At 47.1% G+C, this 23,625-nt stretch overlaps 1 pseudogene; it reads left to right on the top strand.

The window, feature by feature from the left end:
* The first annotated feature begins 541 nt into the window (after nucleotides 1-541).
* On the top strand, nucleotides 542-744 carry LOC139275360 (U2 spliceosomal RNA; annotated as a pseudogene).
* Nucleotides 745-23,625: the final 22,881 nt, after the last annotated feature.

Raw genomic sequence — 23,625 nt, 5'->3', positions numbered from 1 at the left:
AGTGGTGCTTCCCTGGGTGCATTGCTTAACTGTGAACATGTGTTACACTTGTGCACGCAGGACTTTAAGTCTGCATCCATACTGGGCCACCACACGTGGGATCTGGCTATTGCTTTCATCATTACGATGCCTGGAAGGGTACTGTGGAGGTCACCGATGAAAGTATCCCTGCACTTTTTTGGCACCACTACCCGAATACCCCATAGGAGGCAGTCTGCCTGTATGGACATTTCATCTCTGCACTGCTGGTCCGGCTTTATTTCTTCCTGCATCTCTAACAGGACACTGGACCAACTCCTGTGGAGCACACAGTTTTTTACTAAGGACATTAAGGGGTCCTGGCTCTTCTAGGTTCAAATCTGTTGGGCTGTAACAGGTGATTGCTCACTCTCGAATACTTCCATTACCATAACTAATTCTGCGGGCTGTGCCATCTCCACCCCTGTGGTGGGCAGTGGCAGCCTACTGAGAGCATCGGCACAGTGTTCTGTGCCTGGCCTGTAGCGGATGGCGTAGTTGTATGCGGACAACATGAGTGCCCATCGCTTCTCGGCCTTTTGGCTAAGATCATGCGTAACTGACCTGACAGGGGAGTAACCACCATAACCCCAAGGTGGTTCTCCCTGGATCAGGAAGGTATATGCTTGCTTTTTTGGAAATAGGAGGTGGGTGGGGTGGCTTGACCCATCCACCTCCATGGCACGAACCTGGTATTGCAGTACTTCCAGGAACGGTGCAGTGGCTCTAGGCCTTTTGGCTAAGAGCATTGGCGCAGAGTGATCCTTGAATGGGCCCAAGGTGACCTCTGGCGTTTGTGATTTGACAAAGAATTGGAACGATTGGCTATGAATTTCAAAAAAAAAAAAAAAAACATGAGTGCCCATCTCTGGATGCGGGCCGATGAAGTTGTATTTATACACTTGCTTTCAGAAAAGAAGGATATAAGTGCCTTATGGTCGGTTTCCAATTCAAATTTGAGCCCAAACAGATATTAATGTATTTTCTTTACCCCATAAACACATGCTAACGCTTCTTTTTCAAACATGCTGTCTGCCCTCTTAGCCTTAGACAGACTTCTGGATGCATAAGCAACCAGTTGCAATTTCCAAGATTCATTTGCTTGTTGCAATACACACCCGACACCGTATGACAACGCACCACATGCTGGTACCAAACGCTTACATGCATCATACAACACAAGCAATTTGTTTGAGCGTAACAGTTTCCTAGCTTTCTCAAAGGCATTTTCTTGGCTTTTACCCCATACCCATTCGTCTCCTTTATGCAGTAAAGAGTGCAGTGATTCTAACAGTGTGCTAAGACCCGATAAGAAGTTACCAAATTGGTTCAGGAGTCCTAGAAACGACTGCAGCTCCATCACGTTCTGCGGTCTCGGTGCATTCTTGATTGCCTCCATCTTCGAATCGGTGGGCCTGATGCCGTCCGCCGTGATTCTTCTCCCCAGAAACTCCACTTCAGGCGCCAGGAAAATGCACTTCGAGCATTTTAACCTGAGCCCCACACGATTAAGCCAACTAACAACCTCCTCCAGGTTCTGCAGGTGCTCGACGGTGTCCCGACCTGTAACCAAGATGTCATCCTAGAAGATCACGGTGCGCGGGACCGACATCAGCAAGCTTTCCATGTTCCTCTGGAATATCACTGCGGCTGATCGAATTCCAAACGGGTATCTGTTGTATATGAAGAGACCTTTGTGTGTGTTAATGCAGGTGAGGCCTTTCGATGATTCCTCAAGCTCCTGCGTCATGTAGGCCGAGGTCAAGTCCAGCTTCATGAATGTTTTTCTCCCGCCAGCATTGTAAAGAGGTCGTCTGCCTTTGGAGCGGGTATTAATCCTGCAAGGAGAAACGATTGATAGTTACTTTGTAATCACCACAGATTCTGACGGTGCCGTCTCCCTTGTCCCTTGAGGACTGGAACAATCGGACTGGCCCACTCATTGAATTCCATCGGCAAAATGATGCCCTCTCGTTGCAGCCGGTCTAGCTCGATCTCCACCCTCTCTCTCATCATTTACGGTACAGCTCTCGCCTTGTTATGGATGGGTTGCGCCCCTGGAATCAAGTAGATCTGCACTTTTGCTCCTTGGAACTTGGATGCCTGGTTCGAACAGCGAGGTATAATTGTTTAGGACCTGCGCACATGAAGTGTTGTCGATGGACGAGAGCGCTCGAATGTCGCCTCAGTTCCAGCGTATCTTTCGCAGCCAACTCCTGCCGAACAGCGTGGGGCCATCGCCCGGTACCACCCAGAGTGGTAAATTGTGCACCGCTCCATCACAGGAGACCTTTACGTTAGCACTTACGGGAATCAGTTCCTTTGTGTACGTTCTCAGTTTAGTATGAATGGGAGTTAGGACTGGCCTTGAGACCTTGCTGCACCAGAATTTATCGAAAGTCATTTTGCTCATTATGGACTGGCTCATGCCCTTGTCCAGCTCCATTGACACCGGGAGTCCATTTAATTCAACCGTCAGCATTATCGGGGGACACTTTGTGGTAAATGTGTGCACCCCAGAGCCTCCTTGGTCTGAGGCTCTGGTTCATCGTGATCCACTGTGGATCTATCCTCCTTTGCAACATGGTGGTTTGCAGGATTAGCAGGGTTTGCAGCTCACCTGCACATACGTTGGAGGTGTCCCATTTTTCCAGAGCCCTTGCAAACATATCCTTTGAAGCGGCATGAATGGAAGCGATGATCACCTCCGCAGCGCCAACAAGCTGTTAATGGCCTTGCATTCACCACCCTTGATGGTGGACTCTGAGACATCTGCGGACGTGCAGCTGCAGGTATGTGAGTCCTGCCCTGTACATTACAATTCGAAAACAACATTACTTTGTTCACAGTACTTGCAGCAGCGTTCGTGTGCTGAGTGATTTGTTTGGTATTGTCACTGGTGGCGATGAACACCTGGGCTATCGCTATGGCTTTACTCAAGGTTGGGGTCTCTACAGTCAAAAGTTTGCAAGGTATTATTTCATGGCCAATGCCAAGTACAAAAAAGTCCTTGAGCATGTGCTCTAAGTGTCCTTCAAATTCGCAATGTCCTGCAAGGCGCCTTAGCTCGGCCACAGTAGATCGCCACTTCCTACAAGTGTGAGGAGCTCATGGTCTTCTTTGTCTCAAAGATTAAGACCATCCGATCAGCTGCCTCTGCGAGTTCCCACCTTCACCTAGCCCACAGGGCCAAACTTCATCTGAGGCTCCCAACTGCTCTAGCCCTAAACTCATATCTTTCTCTAGTTTCTCTCTGATCTCCCCTCTTGACCTCTCCATGCTCATCTTGTCCATGAGACCCAATTCCTGTTCTCTTAACCCTATTCCCACTAAACTGCCGACCACCCAACTTCCTTTTTTAGCTCCCATCTTAGCTGACATTGTTAATGGTTCTCTCTCCTCAGATACAGTTCCCATCTCCTTCAAATGTGCTGTCATCACCCCTCTCATCATAAAACCAAACCTTGACCCCACTTTGCTTCCTAGCTATCGCCCCATCTCCAACCTCCCTTTCCTGTCCAAAGTACTTGAACGTTTTGTCATCTCCCATTACCGTGAGCATCTTTCTATGAACTCAATGTTTGAATCCCTTCAATCTGGTTTCCGTCCCTGCCACAGTACCGAAACTGCTCGTATCAAAGTCACAAATGACATCCTTTGTGAGTGCGACAAAGGTAAACTATCCCTCCTCACCTTTCTGGACCCGTCTGCAGCCTTTGACACGGTTGACCACTTCATCCTCCTCCAACGCCTCTCCACCATTGTCCAGCTGGGTGGGACTGCACTCGCCTGGTTCCATTCTTATCTATCTAATCGTAGCCAGAAAATCACCTGCAATGGCTTCTCTTCCCACTCTCGCATTGTTACCTCTGATCCCAAGGATCTCTCCTTGGCCCCCTCTTATTTCTCATCAATATGCTGCCCCTTGGCGATATCATCCTAAAACATGGAATCAATTTCCACACCTTTTCACAAATTCTCTTGACCCCTGCTTGGTATTTAAATTGTCAGATTGCTTGCCCGACATCCAGTATTAGATGAGCAAAAATTTTCTCCAAATATTGGGAAGACCGAAGCCATTATCTTTGGTCCCTGCCACTAACTGCGTTCCCTAACCACTGACTCCATCCCTCTCCCTGGCATCAATCTGAGGGTGAAAAATACTGTTCACAACCTAGGCATCATATTTGACCCTGAAATGAATTTCCAGCCATCTATCTGCAGCATAACTAAAACTGTCTTTTTCCACCTCAGTAACATTGTCCATCTCTGCCCCTGCCTCAGATCTCCAACTGCTGATACCCTCATTCACGCCTTTGTTACTTCTAGACTTGACTACTCCAACTCACTCCTGGCTGGCCTCCCACATTCTACTCTACAAAAACTTGAGGTCATCCAAAACTCGGCAGCCCGTGTACTAACTCGCACCAAGTCACAATCGCCCATCACCCCTGTGCTTTCTGACCTACATTGGCTTCCGTTAAACAATGCCTCGATTTCAAAATTCTCATCAATGTTTACAGATCACTGCATGGCCTTGCCCCTCCCTATCTCTGTAATCTTTTGAGCCTCACAACCCCACAAGTTTTCTGTACACGTCAAATTCTGCCCTCTTGAACATCCCTCATTATAACTGCTCAACCATCGGTGGCCGTGCCTTCAGCTGCCTGAGCCCTAAGCTCTGGCACTCCCTCCCTAAACCTCTCCACCTCTCTACCTCTCTTTCCTCCTTTAAGACGCTCTTTAAAACCTACCTCTTCAACCAAGCTTTTGGTAATTTCTTCTTTTGTGTCTTGGTTTCAAATGTATCTGTTTTGTCTTGTAACAGTGCTGTGAAGCGCCTTGGGATGTTTTTCTACATTAAAGGCGCTATATAAATAAAAGTTATTATTATTTGTAATCTAATGCACTTAATTAAAAATAAATGTCCTTTCTCTTTTAAACCTGCCACCATTTTTAAATAACACCCAAGTCGCTGATCATTCCTTTTAGAAACATAGAAAATAGGTGCAGGAGTAGGCCTTTCAGCCCTTCGAGCCTGCACCACCATTCAATATGATCACGGCTGATCATGCAACTTCAATACCCCATTCCTGCTTTCTCTCCATACCCCTTGATCCCTTTAGTCAAATAGCAATTTAAGACTTACATCCAAGGACAACAAATTACAACTCCAACTGATCAGAAACAAATTACAAATAGCCTTTTTAATTAGTTACCACACAGTATTCTCACCTAACCCCATTGTGGGATCGTCATTAATACAAGCAGTTCAAGGTCAATGCATATCACCATGTTTGTTGTGCAATTAGACATGGGCAAATCCTGAGAAAAACATTTTAAAACCCTTATTATTTATCTTTGATGATATTTATCATCAAATGCGTTTCAAATGTTTTGTTTAGTATATTAATTTTTCTTGAGCAGCAGCAAGGCAGCAGGAGAGCAGGAAAAAATATATGTAGATGGAGGAGAGAGAAATGAAGTCATTTTTGTCCTGATCCATCTTAACCCAAATCAGCACGCCTCCTATTGAACATAATGAATACTGACTTTTCAAGAATACTCCTGGGACAGTTATTGTACATTATGAAGGGACCTGTGTGATATATCAACCACAATCACTTAATATTGTAATACAACATTATAATAGCAGCATTTATAAAGCAGGCTTCATGGAAGATGTCTCAGGACTGTTCAATGTTAAGGCGGACACCAAGCATAGCAAAAGGGATTTTAAAATAGAGCCACGAGGATGGGGATGCAAAGGCACATTTAAGAGGAAAGTTTTGAGGAAGTTTCTAAAAGCAAGGAGGGAAGTGACAAGGTGGAGGGAGCTGGCTGGAAAACATGTTGACCTACATTGGCTCCTGGTCAGGCATAGATTTGATTTTAAAGTTCTCATCCTTGCGTTCAAACCCCTCTGTGGCATCAGCAACCTACCTGTGTAACCTCCTCCAGCATTACAACATTCCGAGATCTCTGCGCTCCTCCAATTCTGGCCTCTTGCACATCCTCGATTTTTATCGATCCACCATGTGTAGCCGTGCCTTCCGCTACTTAAGCCCTAAGCTGTGGTATTTTCTCCCTAAACCGCTCCGCATCTCCACCTCTCCTCCATTAAGTCGCTCCTTAACACCTACCTGTTTAACCAAGGTCTCCTGGCTAACATCTCTTTAATATAAACAGAAAAAGCTGGAGATACTCAACAGGGCTGTGGAGAGAGAAACTGTGGAGAGAGAAACAGCATTACTGGCCAAGATTTTCCTTACCTCGGTGGGTCCGGTGCGGCCGGGGTCAATGGCAGGTCAAGGCCCCACTGCTGGCTCAATCCTGTCCTGGAAAATGAATTTCCATTGATAAAGCTTGTTAAGCCTGTCCAGCACGATTCCCGGTCTATTTAGAGGAAGCTGGTCTGGTGACGTCAGTCCTGACGTGTCATCAGTTGGTTTCCTTAAAGGGACCATGGCCAACTTTCCTTTGACAGTTGTGCTGTCAGTGTTTTGCAGCATTAAGCTGCTGCAAACACTGACAATCATGGCACAGAGGGGCATAGCTGCACACAGGTTCTCCCATCACTCCCTCCATATGTTTCTGGTGGGAGTCACTGCACGCAGGGAGGATCCCTTCCCTTCCAGGAGATCAACACAGCCTGGTTGCCCATTGAAGAAGAGGTCACAAGCAGAGATGTCATCAGGAGGACCTCGGTGCAGTGGCACAAACCTTTCAATGATCTCATTAGATCAGAAAATGTTAGTACAAAGCCACACTCACCTTCATCCTGCTGTACCACTCAACACATCCCCATCACTCTGCCTTCCCTACCCTACTCCTGCACATCCTTACTCACAACAATATAGCTTGCACCTCAACAAATCCCTTTCTCCCTATCTATATTATCACATCCCCATCTCACTAGTCACCCCTGACACTCATCTCATCACAGAGCAATCATACCAACTAACAACACACAAGGGTAGGCATTTGGGTTTTTTATCCAATGTTCATGAAAAGTTTCTGTTAATGTGTTGTCAAACATTGAAACCTTTATTTTCAACACTTTACGTTCTTGGGCAGATTTGAGTGCACCTTTGGAAATGGCTTAGTGAGTTGTATGAATGATGAGACATAACGGTACCCCCCGCAATGGTGATCAGTGTGAAAGAAATGGCTTGGGCATTGTAGGGATGCTTTATGGTGTTGGTGTGGGGTGGTGCCAGTCTAGTGCAGCAAGTGGAAGCCAGGGTGTACAGCATCAAGTGAAGTAAATCTGGCCATGGTGAGACCATCTCCTGCCTCCCAGGGAGCAATGTGGTCAGGTGCTGATGCCCTGTATCCTGTGCAGCATTCGGTGATTGTGGAGAAGGTTGGTGTTGTTGGTGCTGCTGGTGTGCATGGAGCTGCTGGTGTTGGGGCAGATCGTGGCCGGATTATGAGGACCAAGGTGAGACAGTATAAAGGGCACCTATGATGATGGAATAGATGGCAGATAAAGTAGAGATGACAGAAGCGATCTGTCAATGGTGAGAGAGTTGTTCCAATGAGGCGAGAGTGGATGGAGAGTGAAAAGTGGAAGGCCTGCCGAATCCGTGCTGGAAATGGACTGAGAAACAGCTTGTGGTTGTGGAAAGGGATGATCTGTCAGGTGGGAGCTTTTATTGTGCACTTGAAGCTGGAGCAATGACCATTCAACTCCTTCCTCAGGTTCACAGATGTGGTCCCCGAGCAGCTCTCGGTGGGTTAGCAGTTAAAGTTAAAAGGTAAGGTTAAAAGCATTATTAAGGCCTGTCAACAACCCAATAATTGTTTTAATTGGGTCGCCTGCCTCTGCGGGTCGGGTCGGGTTGGGTCGGGTCGGACTTCACACACGCGCCATTGGGAAAGGTGCGTTGCGATGGCTTGACAGTGGAGGACCGACCCACTGCCAGAAAAAATCACATTTCTACCTCGTACACCACCGATCCCACCCGCTGACCCCCGCAAATTCCGGCCATTGTTTCAGGTGCCTTGGGACATTAACAACGACAATAATGTAAAGATATGTTGTTGTTACAGAGGACAGGGAAGTTGTGATTGAATGAACAGGTGCTGATGTTGCAACGGAGAGATTAAGGAGTGAGAAGTTTGGTTGTGGAAAGGAGAAGGAGCAGAGGGTGTGTGCTGGCATGTAAGGGAGGAGAAGATTTCTAAGGTATGGTGAGGTAAAATAAGGATGAGATCTTTGAACTCAACATGCTGTTGCACAAGGAGCCAGTGGAGCTTGAAGAACATGGGGATCATGGGAGTGTCCAACTTTGTGTAGGTAAGGTCACCACATTTGGCCTGAGGTCCAGGCAGGGTTGGTTTGGGCAGATCTACGAGAACCAAATTGCAGAAGTCAAGCTTTGAGGTAATGAAGGCACGGACTTGTGCTTCAATAACAGAATAGAAGAAACAGAGGTAGAGTCATAACAGCACAGTTTACATTCAATGATTCAAGCAAACATTTCTCCTAGAAAGCTACCACTCGGTCAGATTTAAAAAATGTACCTTTCAATGTATAACACAATCCAAGTTTGAAGAACAGATTGCAAGAGTATTCACCAACATAGTTTCAAGTTTTGATATTCTTTCAAGGCTGATAAACCCTTTCCAGTGGTCTTATTCCAACTAATGTTTCATTTTTATACAATAAGAAGCATTATGGAAAATGAACTTCTCTTTTCGTAATATCTTCTTGCCCATATAATTGGGGCATTGTATATACTGTGTGAGATAAACTATAGAATCAATTTGAATTTTATTATGTTTATTTGTTAATAATTAGGAAAAAAATAAGACAGAGTTCACATCTAATGGATGAGCAGGATCAAAGTGCATAATTAAAAATATCATTGATCATTTTTTTCTCTGGTAGGAATGTGCCAAACCCACTTTTGAACACAAGGTGCTGGATCTTCGGCTGTTTGCCGCCTCTGTTTTCACCCCGGAGGGGCGGTAATGGCGGCGGAAAGCATTTCCGGGCTTCCAGCAGCCAGCAGTACCGCCCGGGAGAGGCGAGACACTGTGCAATGCCCCTGGCTGCAAAACCGGCTGGATATTTGGTGCACGCCCGATCCGTAGCATCCCTGTGAAAGCTGGCTGTTTCAGCTGTAGCGGCCGCAGTGAGGGAAGTAATGTCGAACTGAGTTAAGTGTGATTGGTTTTTAATTTTTTTAATTTTTGCGATGTATGTGGCGTCAGTAAAGTATTGGGAATGTTTTTGGTGGTTTTTTTCAGATTTTATTTTTACACGGAAGCCTCTCTTAGAGCGCTCTAAGCTTGGGATTTTCAGTTGTTCAGCCAGCCTAGCACCCTATGAGAGGTGCGTAACGCCCCCCTTAGCGCTCCGTCCTACACTCGCCCAGCTGGTGAATTTTGCGGCTGGAGACGCAATCCATTTCCCGGCGCAAAATTTACTGTCCCGCCCGGGGTAACGCCACAACAGAATTTCCACCCTTATACGACACCTGCTCGAAATTTATAATCAGTGCTAGACTGACACATAGTCAAAGTAAAAGTGAAAATGACTGGAAAGTTGGAATCATGCCATTGCTGCTGACTTAATGACATTTCAAAAGGTTAACTCAAATTGTATTGGTGAAACAAATGACAAAATGGGACAGCTCCATTAAAAGATATAAAGCAGTTCTTCTGAACACTTTTGGTAATTATTGTCAAGTAGACACATTTTAAATTATACACAGGAAATCAAATTTTTAACAGTTATTGAAGCTGTCATGTCACACTTTATCTAACAAGATAGCAAATGGGATATTTAATAGATTAATGATGCTAAGCAAATTAAACAATGAAAGGATTTGGCTGGAGGAAATGAGAATGTGGGCTCTCAATTGTGCCTCGAGTTAAATCACATGGGATAAACAGCAAAAATGAGAGTTTGAAAAAAGTCAACAACATTTGGATGTTCCAAACCTGAAGACTGAATAGCAGGAGTGCAGTAATGAGCAAGGAACAGTTGGACCAGATTATGAATGATGTGTCAGGTCCTCCGCAGCACAGAGGTGCACATTACGTTCCTCCAACCCATGCTCATGGCTGAAATAACTCTCAGTGATACTTGTGACCGACACACTATCAGATTTGTACGAGCTGCCTCTGTGCGAATTATATTGCATTCATTGAATTGATTGCTTTAAATGGATTAAAATTGATGTGTAACGGATGTGTCTCCAGCAAAACTTGGTGAAAGCAAATTCAGCTTCCAGATTAAGAGAGATTTTAAGCACAATAAAAGCAAGACTAGTGCAAGCTATCGTTGTTCACCATGAGCAATTGATGTGATGTCCACAATGGTCGCAGAAATGGATTTTTCCCCTCATTCATCAATAAATGGAGGAAAACTGTTAGCCATGCAATTAAAATACCTTTCATGCATCATCATATCGCTGGCCCGGATTTCGGGTAAGAATAGCATTAGTGCGGAATAAATTGGACACCAAATTCCACCGTCCACATTTGCACAGTTAAACACGGAAATCAGGAATTTGCTGTCCGATTTGCCACAAGCTTCGCGATACTGGTACCTTGCCGAGAGATTCGGCATTCAAACACGTGAAGGGTGCGAAGTTGCGTTACTTACCCAATAGATACCCACTAAACACGGCAGAATAAGTTAGGTCTTGACCATTCAATTGTAAAGAAAGAAAGAAAGATTTGGATTTATATGGTGCCTGTTACCACCACCGGACATCCCAAAGCACTTTACAGACAATGAAGTACTTTTGGAGTGTAGTCATTGTTGTTATGTGGGAAATGTGGCAGCCAATTTGCACACAAGCAAGCTCCCACAATCAGCAATGTGATAACGATCAGATAATGTATTTTTGTCATGTTGATTGAGGAATAAATATTGACCAGGTCACCAGGGATAACTACCTTGCTCCTCTTTGAAATAGTGCCATGTGATCTTTTACGTCCACTTGAGGGAGCAGATGGGGCCTCGGTTTAACATCTCATCCGAAAGACGGCACCTCCGACAGTGCAGTGCTCCTTCAGCACTGCACTGGGAGCGTCAGCCGAGATATTTGTGCTCAATTTCCTGGAGTGGGACATGCACCCACAACCTTCTGACTCAAAGGTGAGAGTGCTACACATTGAGCCACAGCTGACACTGAACTGTAAGTGAATATTTAACGGTGTGATATGTCTTAATTACTACCAAATAACCTCTCTGGCACTGGAAATTAAATTTTACAAGTGTGGGGTTTCATTCCATCAGATTTTAATGAATGTTGGAGATTTTAAAAATATATGTATTTTTGTTACTTTTTCTTTTTGTCTCTTTTTTTCTCTCTTTCTTAATCCCATCTTTCTTTCCCTTTCTTTATTTTGCTATCCATTCCTTGTCATTTTGGAAACTTTCAGGACCGAGCATTGCGTGACCGCTTTGTTTGTGGGTTGAAAAAGGAACGTATCAGCAGTAAATTGTTGGTAACTCCAAACTTGACTTTTGATTTAGCTTGTCAGACTGCTATATCGATAGATATGGCTGACCAATACTCCCGAGAATTTCGTGCCATTTCCTGTCGTCAGACAACCGAGGTGAATCGGCTACAGGCTAAAGTTAAAAGGCAGTTGGGTCCCAGGACTTAGCAACTGGCCAAGGTAAGTTGTGATATTGGTGCCTGGGGCAACACCTCACTTAAAGCTGTCTATATGTGAAGGCAGAGTGTTTCTACTGCAAGAGATCTGGGCATCTTGCGAAGGCATGCTGACAGAAGAGTAAACCGACTGGCAATGCTAGAAGTAGAAATCGGCAGATATTACATAGCGTTGAAGAGAAGCAACAGGAGAGGAGGCTCTGGAGATTCACGAAATTCACGAAATCATCAGAAGCACGAAAGTATCAAACAGCGATTTGCGAAGTATCGTCATCCAAGTAGCTGTCGCTGGAGCCAGGCTACTGATAGAAGTCGACACTGGTGCATCCGTGAGCGTGGTACCGGAATCGCTATATCGCGACAAGTTGCTTGATTGTCGACTAGAGAAATCAAAGATAGAGCTGCGAGGCTACTCAGGAGAGCAAATCATTGTAGATTCCGGAGATGAGGGGGTTGACCTATGAGGAAAGGTTGAGTAGGTTGGACATCTACTCATTGGAATTCAGAAGAATGAGAGGTGATCTTATCGAAACGTCTAAGGTTATGAGGGGGCTTGACAAGGTGGATGCAGAGAGGATGTTTCCACTGATAGGGGAGACTAGAACTAGAGGGCACGATCTTAGAATAAGGGGCTGCCCATTTAAAACTGAGATGAGGAGGAATTTCTTCTCTCAGAGGGTTGTAAAAGTGTGGAATTCGCTGCCTCGGAGAGCTGTGGAAGCTGGGACATTGAATAAATTTAAGACAGAGATAGACAGTTTCTTAACCGATAAGGGAATAAGGGGTTGTGGGGAGCGAGCAGGGAAATGGAGCTGAGTCCATGATCGGATCAGCCATGATCGTATTAAATGGCGGAGCAGGCTCGAGGGGCCATATGGCCTACTCCTGCTCCTATTTCTTATGTTCTTATGTGATGGGGATTGCAAACTGGACATTGCATCAGCATTACTGTCATCAGCTGATCATCTGTACTCAATGTCATATGTATATGCTGACAGATTCAAAGCCCATCTCTACAACCAGACTTTGGATAGAGGATTGCTGTCAGGGGTTATGGTCAGTAACTATAGTAAACTTACGACCAAGCAAATATTTGTAAAACTTCAAGGCCTCAAAAATCAATGCCAAAGCTTCCCTTTTGATCTGAGCATAATTCCGCTCACTGGCACTGAGAGCGCGTGAAGCAAAAGCAATTGGTCTCTCCTCCACACTTTCTAGTACATGAGAGATCACAGCCCCAATTCTGTATGGATAGGCATCAAAGCTAGCTTGATCTCCTTAGATACATCACAGTGAATTAGCATGGTACTCGCTACTAACTGGCTTTTACACTCAAAGGGACATGTTTTCTGAATAGTTCATTCAGTGAATGTAATACTGTCGCCAAATTTGGTAGGAACTTCCCATAATATTTCAAAAGACCCAAAAATGATCGGAGCTCAGAAACATTCTTGGGAGTGGGTGCATCTTTGATTACATCCAGGTTTTCCTTGGTTGGATGTAAACCATCTTAGTCTACTCTGTGCACTAAGTACTCCGCTGAGTTTTGAAAAAACTCACACTTGCGAGCAGTCACTCGTACTCTTTGCTGCTCTAGTCGTTTGAGCACTTCATTCAACACTTTATCATGGATTTGCCTGTGTGGTGCTGAAATGAGTATGTCATCTAAATAACACATGACCCTTTCAATACCTTGCAAAATCTGGTTCAACAACCCCTGGAGGTCACAGATGCTGTGTACAGGAAGAGGAGGGACTACATCTCCTTTCCCATGACCAGGGCGAAGCAGCACGAGTGTGCATGTGGCTGTGCCAAGATAGTGGGCTTCCCCATGGTGCATTGACTGCACCCTCATCGCTTTGCAGACATCTCATCACAATCCTGAGATCTTCTGTAACTGCAAAGGCTTCCACTCACTGAATGTGCAGTTGGTGTGTGACCACACACAGTGAATCCTCACCGTCAATGCCTTCATCCTGATCCAGACCGGTGTGCCAGCACTGTTCCAACCATCACATCAAGCTCGCGGCTGGCTGCTCCGAGACAAAGGCTTTCCACTCTTCCACTGGATTATGACTCCCCTCCGCAACCCCAACACTCCTGCCCAGCACTCATACAACGAGAGCCATGCTGCCACCAGGAACATCATCGAGCAGACCATCGGAGTGCTGCAGCAACGGTTCCACTGCCTTGACCGCTCGGGGGCAGCCCTCCAGTACTCGGCTGAGCGGGTGTCACTATTTGTTGTCATCTGCTGCATGCTGCACAACCTGGCCATCATGAGGGCCCAGCCATTGCCACCAGGCATAGCCGTACCACCTGAGGAGGAGGAGAAGCAGGAGCAGGATGAGGAGGACGAGGAAGAGCAGGAGCAGTAACAGCAACGAGAGAGGAGGCAGCGAGCCCTTTGCAGTTCTGCAAGCGAGGTCCGCGACCATCTCATCAGAGTTTGGTTCCGGTGAATTCTGTCCCACTTCCCGTTTCCTCTGGATGTCCAGATGACCTCATCCATTTTTCCTTCCATTCCAAAGCCCCAAAACTGAAATGTGAGACAACGGCAAAGAACAATAAACATTCCATAAACAGTAAGAAGAATAAACATTCCAATCCAATTTTATATCAGAACAACAAACGCTTACATAAAGTATTCTCTAAATCCCCTTGTGCATTTCCTGCACAAGGCTGAGAGTGGCTGTGCGCTGTGTGGTGGCGGAAGTTCGCGCAAGGCTAACTTTATTGAAAGGCAGGCTACACCTCTTAAAGGTGAGCTGCCTTCTGGTTATCAAAAATTCTAAAACTGCTTCACCCCAAACCAAATTGGCTCAACAAGCCAGGGAAAGGGCACCCAGGATGTTGGACACAGCACTCGAGGTCTTTGTGCAGGGGGTGAACATGCAAAGAGAAGTCCATTACCCACAGGGGGCCAGGAGACGCTCCAGAATCACTGTAAGAAGGATGCGGGATCAGATTGCCGAGGCAGTCATTGCCAACTGTGTCGCCCCCAGGATATGGGGCTCAATTTTCCCCAGTATTTGCCCTGTGTTTTTTTGGAGCAGGCTGATTTTTCTGGCCTAACTTAAAAATCCCCAGTTTCCCCACTCAATTTGCAAAATCGTAACTCAGTTAGTGACGAATTTTTTAGGTCAGTTTTTTTTTCAGCCAAAGTGGGCGTAACCAGCCACCCGCGCCAATTCTGGCCATTTAGGGAAGTTCGGCCAGCTGAGAGCTACTCCAATTCTGATTAGGCCAGCGTACGTGGCCTGTCCTGAAAAACCTTCCCCAGAGTTCAGGAAAACGGCGCAACAGATGCCCAGATACAGTGAAAGAATTGAAAAACATATAGCAGCAATTTACTTCCAACCCCGCTCAAAGCCTCTCTGGTCCCATTCTCGGTCCCCGTTTCAGAGAGAGAGAGAGAGAGAGACTCAGCTTGCATCATGGTTACCATGGCAGCCCGATCTTTTTGGTGCAGATCAAGGCTCCACCCCCAAAACTAAAGGTCGGGTTAGGCCACGCCAAAATGAAGTAATCCAATGAGGAAACTTACAACTTTTTTTTTGCTGTACTTGGGCTCCCAAAAATGGGCGTAACTCTTCAATTACGGCAAAAACGTGCTTTGGGGAAAATTGAGCCCATCGATACTGACACTTTGCGGATTTTATAGGGTGGTATAGAGGTGGAATCTGCACATGGTGAGTCACCGGGTAGAGTGGTCTGCAGCCGGGGCAAGGGGAAAGGGTAGCATAGGTGCCAGTTACCCAGAGGGTGAGGTCGGACATGAGTTCTGCTGCATAGGACTCGATGGGGCGGCCGATAGAAGATTTGCTTGGTGCATTGCCTGGCCTGTGAGAAAGCCTGTTTGTCATTGGTGAGCAGCTTGGAGGAGTCCGGCACCAACTTTGCACAGGCCTTTGCGCAGAGCTTGGAGCTCATGATTTACAAGATAAAAGTGATGGGCAACTCCAGTAGAGTACTTGTGCACCCAGCCAGGACACAGCGTATGGTGGCCAACATCTCAGCTTCCATTGCAGCACAAGCAGTTGCGAGCCAAAGTCTTAGTGCTGCAGTGGAAACTCAGTCTTGTGCCACGCAAGGTCAAACTGCTCTCATGCAAGCTCAGCTTGCTGCCATGCAAGCACAAACTGCTGCCATCGTGGCTGGGTTTAGCAGTGTTTACAGGGGCTTGCAAGGTGTCACAGGAGTTCAGCAATCTGTCCTCCAACAAATGACTTGGCTTGTTGAGGCACTGTCCTGTGGGGGGACACCAGTGGTCCAGTGGAGCACAAACCTGCTGTCCTCTCTCAATGACAGCATTCGTCCTCCCACCCCTGCCACTCCACCAGTGCCCTTGCTGCATTCTGTCAGCCAGCCAGCCCAGACTCCTGCTGTCCATGCCAAGGTGGTGCAGTCTATTGCCGGGCCTTCCAGGCCCAGAGCTGCTCGAGGTCGTCCTGCGAGGCCATCTGTAGGCTTGCACACTGAAAGTCCACCAGCCATGCTGCAGTTGCTGAGGTAGCACTGCATATCGCATATCTCGGGAGACACTTATCAACAAAGGCAGACATTGATGCGGAGATTCAACATCGCCTCCAGTGCGCCAGTGCAGCCTTCGGCCGTCTGAGGAAAAGAGTGTTTGAAGACCAGGCCCTCAACCCTACCACCAAGCTCATGGTCTACAGGGCTGTAATAATGTGCAGGGTTCCTATATGGATCTGAGGCATGGACGATGTATAGAAGGCAACTCAAGTCACTGGAGATATATCACCAACAATATCTCCGCAAGATCCTGCAAATCCCCTGGGAGGACAGGCAACATCATCAGTGTCCTCGACCAGGTTAACATTCCCAGTATTGAAGCACTGACCACACTCGATCAGCTTTGCTGGGCAGGCCACATAGTTCACATGCCAGATACGAGACTCCCTAAGCAAATACTTTATGCGGAGCTCCTTCATGGTAACTGAGCCAAAGGTGGGCAGCGGAAGCGTTGCAAGGACACCCTCAAAGCCTCCCTGATAAAGTGCAGCATCACCACTGATACCTGGGAGACCCTGGCCGAAGACCGCCCGAGGTGGCGAAAGTGCATCCTGGATGGCGTTGAGCTCTTCAAGTCTCAACGCAAAGAGCGTGAAGAGGTCAAGCGCAAACAGCGGAAGGATCGTGCGACAATCCAGCTCCACCCATCCTTCCCTGTGGCTCTTGTATTGGACTGTTCAGCCACCAAAATATTCACTTTGGGAGTGGAAGCAAGTCTTCCTCGATTCTGAGGGACTGCCTATGATGACTGCGTAGGAGCAATTGAACAGGCAAAGGAATGCAAGATAGGCACTAAAAGAATGCACAAGGGTGATTGGTTGACTTTGATATGTACCATTTAATTGATGGATTAATTGATGAATTTGGAATGTACGTTTTGTATTGTATTTCATTTCAGGATTGAGGCCAAGAGGACCCAGAGATGGTCCATGACAGAGAGATGGTAAGGTGGGGAAGTGTTGAGCAAGGGGGTTCTGGTTTTTATGTCAGGGGGATCCACAGTCTGATAATGCTCTCATGGACAACCCGTCCTGAACCAGGACTAGCAGGCTGCCTCCTCCATTCCTCCTCTTCCTCCTCTTGAGATGGTGGCAGAACCTGTGGTGGAAAGGTCCGCCCCTTCATGGTGGCCAAGTTGCGGAGGATTCAGCAGACGAGGACGAAATGGAACACGCGGATCGGCGAGTAGTGCAGAGCTCCTCCCGAACGGTCAAGGCAGCGGAACCGTTGCTTTAGCACTCACCAGTGGTCTGCTTGATGACATTCCTTGGGGCAGCATGGCTCTCATTATATGAGTGCTGGCCACGAGGGGTTCGGTTGCAAAGGGGGAGTCACCATCCTGGTGTGGAGCAGATAGCCCTTGTTGCCGAGCTGCTCCCCTCGGGTTTGATGTGGCGATTGGAATATTCCTGACATACCAGTCCGGCGCAGGGATAAAGACATCATGGCTGCTGCCAGGATAGCGGCATTCATCAGCATGATGTGTTTGGCATGGTCGCAGACTCACTGCACATTTAGTGAGTGATAGCCTTTGCGGTTTGTGGAACTACTCAGCATTGAGATGCGGAGCCCGCAAGGCCACGTTTGCTGCCGATGGTTCCCTGCACAATGGGGAATGCCTCTATCCTGGCACAGCTATGTGCGCAATCCATCTGCTTCTCTCTGTGTAGAGGGAAGACAACGAAGGCCCCTCTCAGCTGCTTCTCTAATGAGCTTCTGTGACCTATCGGATTCAGTGATGGATGGCAAACTGCGAGATGTTTGCTATGTTGCCTGTTTCCGCCTGGAGGAATCCGCTGCCGAAAAGAATCAGGACCATGGTGACCTTGAGGACCAGTGGCAACACCGTGATCGCCCTGATCTGAGGCTGCAGGTCTGGTGCCAAGAGGTGGCAGAGTTCTGTGACCATCTCCTCGGTGAAGCGGAGCCATCGAACACACTGCTCCTGGCTTAGTGCTCCATAAGGAACTTGGGTGGGTAAGGCCTCCTGTTGAGAGTCCTCTTCCTCCTCCTCGCTCTGTGAGCAGCTTGTCCTCTGCTCCATCTCCATATCATGCTGCAGCCCTAGGGGCACTGCAATTAGAGCACCCTAGGACTGGGAGCAAGTCGGGTGTTCAGAGGCCTTCCTTTAAGAGCCAGAGCCTTGCAAGCATCCAGCAGCACTCTCTGCACAACTTTATAAATGACTTACACCAAGCTACTGCTCAAATAAACTGTACAGGAACTAATACATCATCATCATCATAGGCAGTCCCTCGGAGTCGAGGAAGACTTGCTTCCACTCTTAAAATGAGTCTCTAGGTGGCTGAACATCCAATACGAGGCATAGTCCCTGTCACAGGTGGGACAGACAGTCGTTGAGGGTAATGGAGGGTGGGACAGGTTTGCCGCACGCTCTTTCTGCTGCCTGTGCTTGCTTTCTGCATGCTCTCGGCGATGAGACTCGAGGTGCTCAGCATTCTCCCGGATGCACTTCCTCCACTTAGGGCGATCTTTGGCCAGGGACTCCCAGGTGTCGGTGGGGATGTTGCACTTTATCAAGGAGGCTTTGAGGGTGCCCTTGAAGCGTTTCCTCTGCCCACCTGGGGCTCGTCTGCCGTGCAGGAGTTCCGAGTACAGGAACCAGTACATAAGCAAAAAGCAACTGACCTCAAAGTTGCATGTGTCCCTTTAAATAGCGTTGGTGGAGATTCCGTTGTGCAGCTCAACGCCTGTTCAGCTGTGTGTATTTAGGAGAGGGCGTACAGTGGAGCAGCGATGTTCAAAATGGCAGGTCATTTGTCAGATCAGCGGTACACGCTGATGGACGCTATGATCTGCCTTTTTTGAATTTGTCCGGTGCCAAGCAGGCAACACTCGTGTTATCGTCCTTTCCAAGATAGCGAGCAGTGCGAGCCGTGCCAGAAGTCAGCGTGAGCGCGGAGAGCACCACTTTTTTCTTCAAACCCGTCACAACAGCCGGCGCTAAGTATGCGAATTTCACGGCCATGTGTCCATTATCTTGTGCATGTTGGCTGCTGATCTGGATCTGAGCCTATTAGTTCTATCTCCTTTTTGTTTCTCTTCATCCCTCTCAGCTGCTTCTCTCCTGACTCCTCCCCTTCCTGTCATCCAGTAATGATGCCTTGCAATTATTCCCTCTCAGGTACATTGCCCCTCCAATCCCTACTCCAACTCATCACGACTTTGCTGCCTTCCAACTCTGCGGTCACCTTCGCAGGTTTGCATAAATCCTCATCGATATTCTACCGCTCCAGGATATTGGTGAGGCCACACCTGGACGACTGCATGGAGTTATAGAGGGTATTGGTGAGACCACACCTGGAATACTGCGTGCAGTTTTGGTTTCCGTATTTAAGAAAGGATATACTTGCTTTGGAGGCAGTTCAGAGAAGGTTCACTAGGTTGATTCTGGAAATGAGGGGGTTGACTTATGAGGAAAGGTTGAGGATGTTGGGCATCTATTCATTGGAATTCAGAAGAATGAGAGGCGATCTTATCGGAATGTATAAGATTATGAGGGGACTTGTCAAGGTGGATGCAGAGAGGATGTTTCCACTGATGGGGGAGACTAGAATTAGAGGGCATGATCTTAGAATAAGGGGCCGCTCATTTAAAACTGAGATGAGGAGGAATTTCTTCTCTCAGAGGGTTGTAAATCTGTGGAATTCACTGCCTCATAGAGCTGTGGAAGCTGGGATATTGAATAAATTTAAGACAGAAATAGACAATTATTTAAACAATAAGGGAATAAGGGGTTATGGGGAGTGGGCAGGGAAGTGGACCTGAGTCCATGATCAGACCAACCATGATCGTATTAAATGGCGGAGCAGGCTCGAGGGGCCGTATGGCCTATTCCTGCTCCTATTTCTTATGTTCTTATGTTCTTATATAATGAAGCCATCGGCTTCAGATCCTGCCACCATCTCCAAACCCTTGCTGCTGATTCCCATCCTGCTTCTTGGCTTGTGTCTCAGGTAAAATGTGACTGTTTGAAACTTTGGTGTCCTATTAGACCGGAAGATGAGCATTCAACTCCACATGCTCTCCATCACGAAGACTCTGGGCTGGATTTTTGGGTTTCTGCCACCCTTTGTTAGCGTCCCGGATAGCGGCAGTAAGCACTTCCGTGCGGGCGACCAGCTACCAGCGCCCCGCCGCGACATTCGGGGTCGGTTTTGCGGGGGCGCGGTGCATTACCGCCCGGAATTGGCGAGCCGGTGCCCAACGCCCCCTGGTTGTGACACCGGTTCGATATTTGGATCGCGCCCGACCCGAGCGCCCTGGTCGGACCGCCTGTGGAAGCTGGCGGTCCGAGCTGTCGCGGCTGCAGTGAGCTAAGTAATGTCGACCCGAGGTAAGTGCCATTGAATTTTTTTTTTTGCGATTGACGCTGTGGTGGCGTGAGTTATTTAGTGAGAATGCTTTTGGTGGGTTTTTTTCAGATTTATTATTTTCCCGATTTATTATTTTCCCCTGAGGCCTCTCCTCGGGCGCCCTGAGGCCGGCTGTTTAGCTCGGGACTTTCACTTGCTCAGCCGGCCGAGCGCCCTAAAAGTGGTGTGAAACTCCTCCCTTAGCGCTCCGGCCTACATGCCGGGCCCAGCTGATGAATTTTGCAGCGGTTGACACAAACCATTTGTCGGCGCAAAATTTACCGCCCGGATTAGCGCCGCAACAGATGCACGACCGAATTTCACCCCCATGGACTTCCAGCTCTGTATCATTGCCCAGACTCCACCTCGGTCTCAGTCCTTCTGCTGTTGAAACTCCCATCCATGTATATACACATGCAGATTCGATTATTTCACTGCGCTCAAGGTTGCTCCAGACCCATCCTCCACACTCTCCCTCGGGGTAATTGTATCTTTAGCCGATGATGAAAATGGGCAATATCAGATTGGCTATCCACTATGCACCTGCCTGATTTCCTTTAGATTGATTTCAATGGGAAGGAAAATCAGGCGGCCTGTATAATGATCCAATATCACTTGTTTAACGTCATCATCGATAGTTAAACTGATCCCTCTGTGAAGTGCCTTGTGATGTCTTTATGTGCTAAAGCTACTATATAAATAGGATTTCCAGCTCTCCCTCCCATCTAACAGCATAACTATTTAGGAAAAAAAAACAAAAAGCCTAAAACATAAGAAGCAAACTTTTAAACAACATAACCCTTCAGGTACGCTGAATTATGTTCCTAAAAGGGAGAACCCGAAAAGACAATGCTTAATAGTTTCCTTATTTCATTGTTGGTAATTATTCTGCTATTGCCATTTACACCTCCTCTGGACTCACCATTTGTTCCTTAACTTGTCCCATTACCATTCCCTTTTGTCTTGCAGCATCATCCCTTTTGTCATTTAATCTCTCCTGCCCTCCACACTATCACAGACCTTCCCTTTTTGTTCTTTCTGCCCCTCCACCTTTTCCCCGCCTCTGGCCTTGCTTAAAACCTGTGACATCTGTAATGTTTTCCAGTTCTGGTGAAAGGTCACAGACCGGAAACATTAATTCTGTTTCTCTCTCCACAGATGCTGCCCAACCTGCAAAGTATTTCCATTTCCTGTTTTTAAAGTCAAATATTACTTTTGGTGTGCATGACATGCTGAAATTATGACAGTGCTATTGCTTTCTTGAAGAAAGATACATTTCTGCTCGCTTGATGCAAACCTATTTGAGCAGCTAACATTATCTGCAAATTGTGGAGGAGATGACCGGTTTGTGTGAGCGAAGATCTTTGCTTTCCTCCCTATTAGTTCTCACTCGGATACGGTGATGCAGTTGGTTTCACCAGCTGGGCATGGCACTTTCGATCATGATATCATCCTCAGTGACAGATAGCTCATGTCAAACTACCTGTAGTTGGCCTTCAATTTGTACAATTGATTTGTGCAAGTATGCTACTTGCAGGGTAAGATCTTGCTGTCTGGTTCGCTTGACATCAGCGAGAGTGATTGCCTGGGCGACACAATGTTGAATTACAAAGTTAATGAATTCCTCAGCTCTCTCCGAATCATATATTGTGACAGCATCGAGTGATTTAGTCAGTTAGATTATCAGAGTGAGGGATATAGTCAACAATCATGTTGTAAGACTGGACTTTCTCAACTAGAACTAGAAAAGGTTTAGGCAGTAGCTTGGAGAATAAAGGAATCAAAGGATTGTGTTCTGTAAATTGTCATGCACAGACATAGAGATAAAATCATTGTCCAGCGAATATAATATTGGGTCTAATAGAACCAAGGCCATTTTTTTGTATACAGATATCGTCTAATCTCAATAGTCATAGATCTCACTTTTCGGTTGTCGATGGCCTCAGTTAGCGGCCAGAGGGGGCGTTAATGCAAGCGTTAGAGCTTAGCGACCGGGCGCGCGGCTTTTAGCGCCCGGACGGAAAATTCATTAGAGGCTCAGCGGGGGCGCAAACGGCTAGCGCCCGGCTGCTGACGATCGTTCTGATCATGACGTATTCCTGGTGCAACGCCCACGCCCTGGTTGGCAAATTCGGTGCATGCACCTCATTGAGCGCCCACCAATAACAACGTTTGGAAAAACAGTCGGTTCAGGCTTACAGAGTCGTTAACTGGCGGCTACTTAAAGGGATGAGGAAGCTCTTCCCTGGGAGGTAACAGTCAGTGCTAACGTTTACACACAGCACGGTGCGTGAGCCTCCCAGTTTGCAGCGGCAGATAGACATAACAGTACAGGTTGAAAACAAGTGATTTTGAAAACTTTAATGGGTGCATTACTATGCCGCGACTTTAAGAATCGGCTTTTCCCGAGATCTGATTCAGAGTTCCGCACATGCGCAATGGGTGGGCAAAATGTATCGACCAAACTTTTGTTATCGCCCCCCCCCCCCTCCCCCCACCCCAGCTCTGGTGCGCAACGGCTGATTTATCGCCCATCAGCACTTCGACCGATTCTGACGAATTTCTGGGCGGGAGGTGCAAACTTTTTCAAAGCGCTAAAGGTACTGCTCCACCTGGATTAACGCCGCAACAGAGGCACGAACGAATTTCTCTCTCATTCGTTTTGTTACTTGTTCCAAGTAAATGGGAAGACCACATTTATTTCCCATTCCTAGTTACCCTAAGAAGTACTATTAACTGATTGCCGGCTGGCATTTTCCGGAGGTCAGCAGCCACTTCCCGTCACTTTCTTGCCTGTTCCAGGTCGGTGACCAGCGGCCAATTATAGAGGCTCTGGAGTTAAAAACGTTGTGGCTTGATACTGTTGCTGGTGAATGGGAAACTAACAGAAATGAACGGTTGCCCTTAGCAGTTACGTCTGTGACCAATGCCAAAAGAAAATCAACTGGTAACATTGAAGAAAATTAAAGTCCCACAAAATAAAGCTTGGGACAAAGTTGTCCCATTGGAATAAAAAATCAATCACTGCAGTCTAAGGAACAATGACCGTATTT

Source organism: Pristiophorus japonicus, chromosome 10 (assembly GCF_044704955.1).
Source record: "Pristiophorus japonicus isolate sPriJap1 chromosome 10, sPriJap1.hap1, whole genome shotgun sequence".
Taxonomy (NCBI): Eukaryota; Metazoa; Chordata; class Chondrichthyes; family Pristiophoridae; genus Pristiophorus; species Pristiophorus japonicus.
Note: the sequence above shows the minus strand (reverse complement) of the source record. Positions and strands in the feature narration are given on the sequence as shown.